Genomic DNA, 12,572 nt, shown 5'->3' with positions numbered 1-12,572 from the left:
GGTAAAGTGCTGAAATTGTCACACTTAATGGACGGCTGTAGGCTGCTATTTTAGGTTGGGGGGGGGGGGGGGAGAATAACCATGGGTCCCCTAAGCCTGAAAATCCAGGCCCCCAGCTGTCGGCATTGTCATGGCTAGGTATCAAAATTTGGGGGGGGGGGGGGGGGGCGGCCAAACGCATGCAGTTTTTAAAAGTTATTTTAGTTGAATAATAATAATAATTAAATATAGTAATAAAAAAAAAAAAGCATACAGTCCCTCTTATTTTGATACACAGCCAAGATAAGCACATGGCTGGGGGCTGCAGCCTGTATGTATATGCTTTATCTGCACTGGGTATCATAATATGGGGAGACCCTATGCCAACTTATTTATTATCTTTACACTATAGGTATGCAGACACCGTGTGTGATTTTAACCAATTACAGACGCTGTCACACAGCATGGGGGCGCAGTCTGACTGCAACTAATCACAGACACCAGGACTGCCGGTGGGCAGGGGAAGCAGTGAATATGTATGAGAGTTAATGAGCGGACGTAGTGTAACAACTGCGTGGGAGACTCGGTAAGTATAATGGTCCTGCTGTAATCCCCCTAGCCCTTTCTACCACCATTTCATAGCACAATGTTCGAGTCCCCATAGACTTATATGGGGTCCGTCATCTGGACAGATGTCCCAAGTTCAAGTCCGATCCTGAATCAGATTTTTATTTATTTTTTTTTAATCAGGTTGGACTTGCCGAACCTAAACATCACGGGTTCACCCATCTATAATCGCAATCTCTTAATATGTTATATTCTTCAGCTACAAAAGCAATCCAATAATATAATCTTTGAAGCTCCAGGAAATGTATATCCACTGTTTTAGGCAGGCGGGTTTTGTAACTCATCACTAGACAATGATATTGTGTGATGGCCAACAAACATGCGACTGCCCTCCATATCCCAGTAATCAGACACCTCTAACAGGCCACTGCCAAGTGTTTCATTATTTCTAGTCTCTTCCAGCCACCTTGTAAAGTAATACCATACTGCGGTATCTACAGACGCCCGTATCGCTGTCAGTCTGCCGTGCATTTTATATTAGGGTTGGTAATACTTCCGCTTAATATGGCCATACACCCTAAACTCTACCTGCATGTAGTTTTGTTCTTCTTAGGGGCTGCAGTAAAAATAGTGAACCTCAATGACCACACAGGAAAGGAGGGAGGGAATTCTTGCAGAAAATGGCTCCAGCGTGATGAACAAGAAGGGTCTAAATTTCATAATTCCCTTTATGGTGCTAAAGGTGTTCAGTAGGATTTAACCCCTCAGGGTAAATGCACAACAGATTTGCTACAGGTTTTCCACAAAAATCAGTATTTAAAACTGTTAGGCTATGTGCCCACGTGTGTGCGCTCTGCACCGCAGCGTAAAGGCACTGCATGTCCGCTTCAGAGCGCAGCTGAAAAGCTCCGTTCTGAGACTTTGGTGACTGCAGAATTTGTGCGCTCTGAATGCTGCCTCACCCTATAGACAGAATGGAGACAGCATGCAAAGCGCACGAAAGAAGTGACATGTTGCTTTTAGAACGCAGCGATTTGGCAGCATGCAAATTGCTGCGTTCTAAAACGCAATGTGGGCATGGATTATGCACAATCTGCATAGATTGCGCAGGGGACGCAATACACATGCAGTTACGCTGCAGTGTAGATCGCAGTGTAACTGCATGCAAATACGCAACGTGGGCACAGAGCCTTAGGGTGTGTTCACATGTGGCATTTTCACTACAAAGAAAAGCAGAATTTTACCCTCCCAGCAAAGTGAATGAGATTTCTAAAGCCTTCTGCACATGCATTTATTCCTTGCAGATTTTAAGTAGGTTCAAACCTGCAGAATATTAATTATTTCAATGTTTTTGCAGCGTTTTTCACCTAATTTAATGAATGGCGTAAAAAAAAAAACCACGAAGGGGGGGGGGGGGTTAGCGACCCGCCCCCCCCCCCAAAAAAAAAATAACGTACTTTTTAAATGCAGTATTTTTGCATCTGCATCAAATACTGGACATGTGCAGATATCCTGACATGCAGATTTTGCTGCGGATTTGTTGCAATTTTCACCAAACAAATTACAAAGGTTGAAAGAATTGACATGATGCAACTTACAAAATCTGTGCTGCAGATCAATGTAGGCATAGTCAGATATCTACCACTTAAATCTTAAAAATCTAAAGACTTTGCTGGGAGAAGGAAATGCATACATTTAGGTGCATCTTTATGACCTCAAAAACGCACCAAAAATGGAGTAATGCCCTGTCCGCACACTGCGTTTTTTGCCGTGTTTTTTGGTGCAGAAAAGGTGCAGTTTTTGCTCATAACCTTCCTGCAATTCTCGCCCAGCAAAATCTATGGGAAATCCAAAATGCTGTGTGCACACTGCGTTTTTGTTCCCTATAGGTTTTGCTGCAGCAAAAAAGAAGCAGCATGACACTTTTCCGCAAGTAACTGCGGTTTTGCCATTAAATATTGTTTAAAAACCGCAGGGACCAACCCACGGAAAAATGCAACAAAACTGCAACAAAACCGCGGTAAAACCACATGCGGATTTCGGGTGCGCTTCTGGTGCGTTTTTTGCAGTGGAATTCTGCCAGAGTGTGGATTTTTAAGAAAAACAAAATTTCCCAGTGCGCACAGGGCCTAAAAGATGCAGTGTGTGAACATAGCCCAAAACATGCTTTTTGGAAGCAGCTTTTTTTTACTGCCAAGAAAGCCAGTTTTGCTGCAGCAAAAAAAAAACAAAGTGTGACCATAGCCTTACAATAAATGTGAATGCAGCCTATATTATCACAGTGAAAATGCCATGTGAAACCCTAAACCCATGCCGTCAGCTTCCTGGACCACTGAGAACTGAGGGCAGTGGTAGTCATAAGTGAATCTGGGTAATCAATTAATTCTCATAGGGTTACGGAAGCAGCAGAAGACACAGTGACATGTACAGATCAGTGGGTGGCTGGAGACGTAGTCACACTGACTATTTGTATCCTGTCCACAGGGTGACAGGAAGCGAATGGGCCAACACATAGGTGACCACTCGCAGCACATGGGGCGTTCCATCCCTGACCACAGTCACATCCTCTCCAACCCTTCTGTCTATTTATAGGCAGTTGCATAGCTGATGCTTAGTCAGTACAGGGCGTCAGAACCCGCAGCAGAAAGATACACATCCTGTCATAGAAATAGGGCAGTGGAGACTGCAGCAGAGTCTGAAGTGCAGAGCAGGCCGAAAGATCAGAGAAGATAAAATGCAGAGATAGATAATGAATGAGGAGGGGGTGGAAAGTATGGAGAAATAAGATACCATACCTGAGGCAATGCGGAATGGTTATAACCAGCTATCGTGCACCTATAAGGGCTGATAGAGAGCAATGGATCATGTTCAACTACACAGTAGATGCAGATTACATGGCTTGCCGGTTTAGTGCTCTACCAAATCATCCTAGAATTTGGCAACAGCTGGCACAATTTTAGATTCTGGAAAATGAATGTGACCACAGATTATAAATTGCATGCCAACCCTAGAGGTGGTCGAACGGATATTCTTCTGGTGAAGGATCATTCTGCTGATGCCACCACACACTTTTAGTCAGTACTAGTCTAGTTGTTTATTGGTCACACATTTCATCAGCAAACATTTTATCTACACTCGAATTCTTCACAGACAATGGAGAAAGGTAAATCGGAGGCAAAGAGCACAGCTCCTGCCCGAGCTCGCACAGAGCGGAGTACCGAGTCAGAAACGATCTACTGAATCCGTACTCCGGTCCATGCGCGTGTTCAGGCAGGAGCGGTGTCCTGAGCGGTGAACGTCTCAGTGGTCGTTTGGAGAATGTTTGGATATTAAGATCTTTTTATGACTGTGCCGATGAAGATTTTATGGCTGTTGAACTAAATCCTTTTGTAGATTACGATCTCAGGACCCAAAACCTCGCCACTCTGTAGAAAATTATAAGGTCTAAAAATGCTTAAAAAATGGTTTATTTACTTTTCAGTTTATAAGTAACTTGGCAGAAAAAAATGCAAAATAAGACCCAAACATCAAATAGTAGCAAAATCTGGCTATAAGTACTCCCATAATAGCAATGAAATCTAAGAAATCCTCCAGAGCTATATGACTTATAGTGGAAGACGCCAGTCTGTGACCTGGGAGCCCTATGACCTGACATAGCAGAGAAAGTGAAATTTTCATGTCTCCGGAATGACTGGAATCTGCCCAATTCCCCTCCCCTCTGGAAATGTTAGGTTGCAACAATGCCAAAGCAGCCGTAAAGGGCCTACACACCCCGATTAGCATAAGTTAGATACTACCTACAAACTGTTCAGGTATAGAGCTCAACGATGGCAGTGTGTTGTGCACATTACCTACAAATGGTCAAATATACCAGTACAGATGAGGCGTAAGCCTCAGGGGCCTTCACCGCCAACCCTCCCTTGTCCTGACCAGTTCTTCTGTGACCCAGAATTTTTACTTTATATACATAGTAGTTTATATATACGTCTCACTACCACCTTTCAGGAGAATGGAGTTCCCCTGATGGTCATTCAATGAACCTATAAAGGAAAGAGGTGGCAGCACGCCCTGCAGACACATTTAGGCAGGCCAAAAATTAAGGACCGAGTGTTCAGAGGAATGATTGTTCCTAATGATTAGCCACCAAACATCGACAGAATGAGTAATACAATCGTTTCTCAGATGCAATAGTATTCAAGGCAGCTTAAAAATTATCGTTCTCGGCAGCACACTTTTTGTGTAAGCAGGACGTGTGCTGCCAAAAACAATGATATTTTATGAGCGGACAATGATTGTATTAATGATCATCCTGTGGGCAAAGAACACTAGATGGTCTGTGTACAGAAAGCATTAAACAACCCGGTGCTCAGCCTTCATACAGTTGACCGGTGGTCATTTAGTAGCTATGGACAGTACATGTATCTTGTAACTGTGCCATTACATATCAATGGGGAGTGCCACCATAGGAGGCAAGATTGGGAATGGGTGCCAAAAGGTATGGTGTGGCTCCCACCAACCTTACCGCTATAATTATTGTTTCACCATCAAGTGGCACTGTAATGAGAGACATAAAAAGGGGAAGGTTACTGGAAATAATGAAAATATAGTTGAGATCAGGGGAGAAACATTTTTTCCAGACTTCATGTCAGCAATTCCTGTAAAGATCACTAGTCAGTCTCCTTTAGCCCAACGTGACGGATACCATGGAAGAACAGATGCAACCATACAGCCAGTGCAGAGATTTTAGGTTTAGGAACATGTGACATAACAGCTCCAGACGATAATCTCGCTGCATCTGTAACTACTGCCAGCATGCTCAGTGAAGAGTACCATGTGAAGGGAGGGGGCTGGCACACAGTATGTGTAGTGTGGGAACCCAAGTGCGAGTAGGTGCTGCTGGCACTATACCTGTAATCAGCCAAATCCCACAACATGAGGGAGGCTGCACCAGCTGTCACTAGACAAATAGTTCATGGACAATATTAGGCGGAGGGCTCCTTTAATAAGTGAATAGTGTGATGTCTTTCATAGTCTAAGAATATGTATTAAAAAAAATATATACAGATCAGGAAAGTGATTGAAGCCCTTATCAATGAAACCTGGAAATCATATTTTCAAACCTTCCATCATACAGTGTACCTGGCAATTCAGAATAATAAAGGGTTTGCTGCTCCTGCATTAGGGATGGACTTACAACCTGTTCAATCAGTGCGGCTGAATAGGGGGGCTGCAATTTAAAGGGAATCTGTCAGTAGGCCCAACCCTCCTAAGCCATCTATATGGACATGCAGGTCATAGGAAACAGCATAAAAGAATACCTTGTGTTCTGCTATTCAATGTCTTATTCTACTAGCTGTTTCAGGCTATGGGCAGGACAGCGATCTGCATGCGAATCTGACTCCAGAGCTTATATTAAATGAAAGGAGGGGTTACTACAGTAGTGTGAGACGTATAATTAACACACAGAGCAGTAAAACTGAACTTTGTCTTCGGGTAAACACATCTGCTGCAGCCCCCACAGCTCTGCTGCAGCCCCCACAGCTCTGCTGCAGCCCCCACAGCTCTGCTGCCTGTAAGATGAAACCCTGAGAGGACCCTACAGATGGGTCAGTTATAATCACACACAGCTCTGCAGTTAGAGCAGAGAGCGGCCATCACACTGGTAACTCTCCCTTCTATATAAAATATGCTCTGGAGGCAGATTTACCAGTATTCTGGCTATAGCCAGGGACAACTCATTTACATAAGAAAAAAAGGATTTCTTGGGAATACATCGGATCGCAGATATCAAAGTATTTTATTCAGCTTGCTATGACCCGATTGCCACACCTGGCTTAGAAGGGTTGATCCAACCAAAAGATTCCTTTTAAAGGGAAAATGTGAATGGTGCAGATTTTCTGCCTAGAATTGCAAGCAGAAAGTCCAAAGCATAATATAGTACCAACTTTAAGAATCTCACATGTTCACATGTAATTTGATCTGAGGTGTACATTTTAAAATTTGCAGCATGTCAATTTTTTCCTGTGGAATTCATTGCAGACTTCATCCTTTGAAATGTATAGGGCGATACTGTAATGCAACTAAAGCAAATTTAAATGCAGAAATGCTCTGTCGCATTTAACCTGAGATGATTTACACAGATGCCTTTGTTGCCAGTATCTGCCCTTTGGTAAGCTATTGTGTTATCTATATAATCATTTTTGATAGTAACACCACACCTGTTTTTCTATAAAAGGTATGGTGCTGTGACATCACAGGCAGGATTCATGCAAGTGACATCACAAGCCTTTTTATCAGGTCATCATTGCAGTAACACCACACCGTTTTGGCCATGTAAGGTATTGCGACCTCACAAGTGGGGAGTTTACTGGGAAATCACAAACTCATAGGTGGACCATATGCTCTAGAAATATTTTGGGTTTGAAGCCAAGGGCCCCAATGATCTTGCATAGAGGCCCTTTGTTGTTGGTGTCCACCACTGCCTGAAACAAAATACTGAACCACTGGTCTCCACAGAAGCGACCAATGATCACTAAACTGGAACCAAGTATTATTTTCACATGTCATGGATATGTACTCAGGATGGAAAGTAATAGCCGTTCTCTTAGCACTGGTGACATCAGTATTAGAGATGAGCAATGCAATTGGCACCGCTGTGTCCTGTCTGGTGCTCCATGTCAGCCAGTCTTCACTTCAACACACCTTATCCTTGGTTAAAATGGCAATTACAATGTCCTCAGCTTTAAGTGACATCAAGGGTCCTTAATGTGCCAGAGGTGTGGCGGATGCCAGGTGTTCAAGTGAATACCGGCTGCCATGGACACTGGACTGCTCATCTCTAATCAGTACAATTCGTGTTTTAATGGAAAGTGCTGCTGTATAGCCCCAGCTAAAATGTAAGAGAAGGGATAAGTGGCCACCAGATATTTTGCATGGTTATTTCTAGACGAAGCAAAAAGAAAAAAAGGCAACCAATCAGAAACCTTTTGGAAAAAGTGTGACAAACCCTAAGGCTATGTGCCCACGGGGAGTGTCCTGCGGATATATCCGCAGGAGCTCCCAGGAAACCGCACCACAACTTTTGTCTGTTTCCATGCTGCGGAATGTCCTGCGGATATGGTGCGGACATTCTGCATTGAGGATACAGTACCATGGCTTCGGCACTGCATCCTCAATGCAGAACAAGTGCTGCAGTGATCGGGAGTTCATACTCACCTCCATCTCGCAGCACCTCGCTTTGCGGCAGCCAGGTCACTGTCAGCGTCTGCAGGAGAAGGTGGGCGGGCCTGAACTAGCTCCGGCTGTCACATGACCGGAGCTCGTGCAGGCCGCGCCCACCTCTTCCTTCCTGTACCTGGATCCACCGCGCTCCCGTACACCGGACTGAGAAAGTGACTCCGGTGAGGCAGGTAAGTATATGGGACCCTGCAGAGAAATCCGCAGGAATAATTGACATGCTGCTGATTTTTCCACAGGGAAATCCGCATTATTTCCGCTGCGGAAAAATCCGCAGCGTGGGCACAGCAGTTCCCAAATTCCATAGAAATGGCTGGGGAGTAGCTGTGCTGCAGATTTTTGAAAAATCCGCGGAATTTCCGCGAAAAATCCGCGGCAAATTCCACGCATTTTCCGCAGCGTGGGCACATAGCCTAAAGAGATTGGTGACCAAAAACCTAACGTTTATAGATGCATCCATTGACAAGAAGTGGCAGCCAGTAGGTGGAGGTGCCAGTTCTGTGGTTAGAACAATTATGGAACACTATAGGGGAAGTTATTGGTTCGGTTCCTTTTTTGGGTGAGTTATTTAAATTTTGTTATATTTGAAATTAAAGTTTTACGGCTGCAAAATAGAGCGATATTTGTGGATTGTGAGTGGCGATTCCCGCAGCCAGTTTGTTATGCCTGTATGTTATAAAGGGTCTTTGATCTTATATGGTATTTTTTGCGCCAATACACTTAGTTCTTGATGTTGCATTTTGCACTAATCCCGGTTTCGGTATAGCAGCTTTAATATGATAATATTAATTATACTTTGTTACACTATATAATTGTACTTTATACTTTGTGTCACTTCTACATTTTCTTACGATGGCGAGGGGACCCGTGTACAGGTGGTAGGGGGTACCTCTGTGCACTTATCACAGTGAGCCAGTCTGATTTTGGTCTATAGAACAGTGGGGTTTTAACGGTTTTTAAACATTTGTGTTTTCTTTTATTTTGCATTGAACTTTTAATAAAATGGTATTTTTCAGGATACCCAGTAACATGTACTGCTATTATGCGCATCGCCCATGGTCTTTTCTTTCATATATGTGTTTTGCTATGTGAGTGTGTAGCACCTAGAGTGTATGTGGGTTGTGCTGTGAATTTACTGCGTGTAAGAAGTGTTGTCCATACTGATGACAGATCATCTATCTGCAGGTCAGATGCAGTGTCACCTCTGCAGGCTCCGATTGCCTGCCACAGTCACGTACAGTGGTGTAAAAAGTGTTTGCCCCCTTCCTGATTTCTTATTTGTAATACTTACATTTTTCAGATCACCAAGCAAATTTAAATACGAGACAAAGATAACACAAGTAAACAATGTGCAGTATATAAATGAAGGTCTTTATTATTATTGATGAGGGAAAAAGAAATCCAAACCTAGTGTCATGTGTGAAAAAGGGATTGCCTGCCCCTTAAAACATATATTGAGGCTTTGTGCACACGTTGCTTTTTTTTCAGCGCGGAAAAAAAAAACGCACCCTCTGGTAGAGGGGAGAATTGTAAACAATGCTTTTTGAGAAAAAGGCATCGAAAACGCATGCGTTTTTCATGCGGTTTTCATGCGTTTTTTTAGGTGCGTTTTTTAAGACTTGTCAGTGTTAATAAAGTTGGTTGAACACAGACCTTTGGAAAAAAAAACCTGTGATGTCATTTCCTTCTCCACATTCTGTTTGGATAAATGGGAGGGCTTGGAATGGAAGGAGCAGCATTTGAATTTTGGAAAAGTTGAAATAAACTTCACGCACCGAGCCCCTTGGGTACCTATACGTCAGAAAACCCCCACAAGTGACCCCATTTTGGAATCTGCACCCCTCAAGGATTTTATTCAGGAGTATATTAAGCATTTTGAATCCACAGCTACTTCACCCAAAATGTTGCTGTAGCAACAATATTCTCACTTTTAGGCCCGTTTCACACGTCAGTGAAAAACACTGACGTTTTTCACTGGCGTGTAAAACACGCACATGTCCCTCCGTGTGCCGTGAATCACGGCACACATGGGTTGTCTAAGTGCAATCCGGGCTCCGTTCTCCGTGGCCCGTGATTGCACTTAGAGATTATCTCACCTGTGCCCGCTCCCGCTCTCCATGGTGCTGATCGCTCCCGCGGTGCAGCATCCGGCTGGCGCTGACCCCCGCAGCAGCTGCTTCCGGGTCGGCTGTGTCGCACATCATGAATATGCGCGACAATAATGAGCCGGCTCAGAAGCAGCAGGGAGAACGGGCTGCAGAGGACATCGCTGGACGCCGGGTGAGTTAAAATGATTTTTATTTTAAAAGCACGTTTTTTTCTGGCACGTGTTTCACGGACCACACCACTGCGTGGTCTGTGGGACATCAGTGATGCCAGAAAAAAATGGACATGTCTCCGTGCGGCAATCACGCACACGCGGGTACGCCGCACGGAGACACGTGCAGTGAAAAATCACTGACGTGTGAGCAGACCCATTCATTATAATGTGTCTGCGTATGTCAGTGATTCTGGTACGTTTAAAAAAAAGCACAAACGTACCAGAATCACTGACGTGTGAAAGGGGCCTAAGGCTATGTGGCCATGATCCAGCGACACGGCGTCTAGTACACAGTGTCAGCCTTCCTGCAGCTGCCCATGCCCACGATTTGGGTTCAGGCTGCTGTGGAGCTCTATGCTACCTGCAGAGAACACTCTCGTCTCCGCAGCATAAATTGACATGCTGAGGCTCGGGAAGCCACGCCACCGGTCAGTTTATGCTGCGGAGGAAAGAAGCACAGTGGGCATGGGATCTCCAAAAATCCTTCCACTGTGCTTCTACTGCACAACGCAGCGTTATGGACGCAGGGAAAACACTCAGCGCCCATAACGCTGCAAACCCTGATTGTGGGCACACAACCTAAAAAGCGTCAATGGATGAATGGATGTCAAATATATATAACGTCCCACCCCCGCCTGCATATTCTAAGCTGGCACCTTTAGTACCTTTCATGTGGCACTAAAGGGTGCCTAGCTTAGTATTTATCCAATAAAAAAAAAAAAAAAAAAAAAAAAAAAAAAAAGAAAAATGGCGTGGGGTCCCCCCTATTTTTGATAGCCAGTCAGGGTAAAGCAGACAGCTGTAGCCTGCAAACCACAGCTGGCAGCTTCATCTTGGCTGGTGATCAATTTGGAGGGCTCCCCATGCTTTTTTTTTTTATTTATAAATAAAGAATTAAAAAAAAAAATAACGTGGGGTCCCCCCAAATTAGATCACCAGCCAAGGTGAAGCTGACAGCTGGGGTCTGGTATTCTCAGGGTGGGAAGAGCCATGGTTATTGGACTCTTCCCAGCCTTAAAATAGCAGGCCGCAGCCGCCCCAGAAGTGGCGCATCCATTAGATGCGCCAATCCTGGCGCTTCGCCCCAACTCATCCCGCGCCCTGGTGCGTTGGCAAACGGGGTAATAAATGGGGTTGATACCAGATGTGTAATGTCACCTGGCATCAAGCCCAGCAATTAGTGATGTCACGGCGTCTATTAGATACCCGACATAACTAATTGACAGTAAACAAAAGCAAAAAAAAATGACAAAAAAATTAGAAAAAACACTCCCCAAATCATTCCCTTGTTCTCCAATTTAATCAAAAAAATTGAAAAAATGGGTCCGCAGAAATCCATATGGACGTCCCACGTCGCCTCTGGACCTTCTAGAACATGGGGGCACGTTCAGGGAACGTATCCCCCATTTTCTAGGAGGGCAGACCCTCCATTTGAGGAGAGTGGGTGCCAAAAATCTGCACCCACTCTCCCCGGGTCACAGCTGCAGAGTGCCGAGCAGCCAGCACAGCTCTCTGAACACTGTGCTGGCTTGTCAGCTGCTCTGCTCATGTGACCGGCCGGCGTCTGCTGTGAAGGAGGAGGGGGCCGCGGGGGATCAGCGCTGCGACCGGACACGTAAGGGGGAATACCGGGGGAATAGGGGGTGACCGGGCAGGGCCTGGGGGGCATTTTTCTGTCGCATGTGTTATTGCACATGCGACAGAAATCATAGGAGCAGGGCTGCCGGTGTGCTACTGTGCGCGCGGCCATGTTGGATTTTCGGGAGGGGGGTCGGGGGGGGCACTTCGGCGACACCGGGGGCTTTCCTGGACTTTGCCAGGAAGTGAGGTCAACATGAAACCTCTTGACCTCACTTCCAGGTAAATGCCTGCGTTCTGGCGTGCCGACAAAGGCCGCGGACCGCAACAAAAAAGCAGCTCACTGCGGTGTAGCTGCGTTCTGACCCACATCATTGATTCAATGGGGGAGAGAACGCAGCCACACCGCACAAAAGAAGTGACATGCTGCTTTTCTTTCCGCACCGATTTTTGGCATCCAAAACGCTGCGTTTAGAAACGCAGCGTGTGCACTGATTTTTCGGCTTTCTCATACACTTTGCTGGGAAAGCTGAACGCATGCAATTTGCCACTGAAACGCTGCGGTTCTAAACGCAGCGTTTCCGCGGTAAAAAAACGCAACGTGTGCACACAGCCTGACTGTGGTTTATCACGACTTTGGGAAGCTGAGTTCAATTTCCCTAGCAATACCCAGGCCTGATTACTGCCACACTGTAGTCAATCAAGAAATCAATTAAATAAGACCTGCCTGACAAAGTGACGTAGGCCAAAAAATCCTCCTAAGGCTAGGAACGCACTTTGGTTTCCACCTGCGTTTTTGTTGCTTTTTAGGCCCGTTTTGGGAAGCACCTTTTTCTTGCCATAAGGCATGCGTTTTGATTTTCTAGCAAAGTCTATGAAAAATTTGGATTTT

The 12,572-nt window shown here is 45.0% G+C and overlaps 1 protein-coding gene across 1 annotated transcript in view; it reads right to left on the bottom strand.

The window, feature by feature from the left end:
* Positions 1–12,572, bottom strand: part of LASP1 (LIM and SH3 protein 1) — a 106,676-nt gene that overhangs the window by 55,262 nt on the left and 38,842 nt on the right. The gene's annotated exons all lie outside the window — the stretch shown is intronic.

Source organism: Anomaloglossus baeobatrachus, chromosome 5 (assembly GCF_048569485.1).
Source record: "Anomaloglossus baeobatrachus isolate aAnoBae1 chromosome 5, aAnoBae1.hap1, whole genome shotgun sequence".
Lineage (NCBI taxonomy): Eukaryota > Metazoa > Chordata > Amphibia > Anura > Aromobatidae > Anomaloglossus > Anomaloglossus baeobatrachus.
The sequence above is the reverse complement of the archived record's forward strand: the minus strand, read 5'-3'. Positions and strand labels throughout refer to the sequence as shown.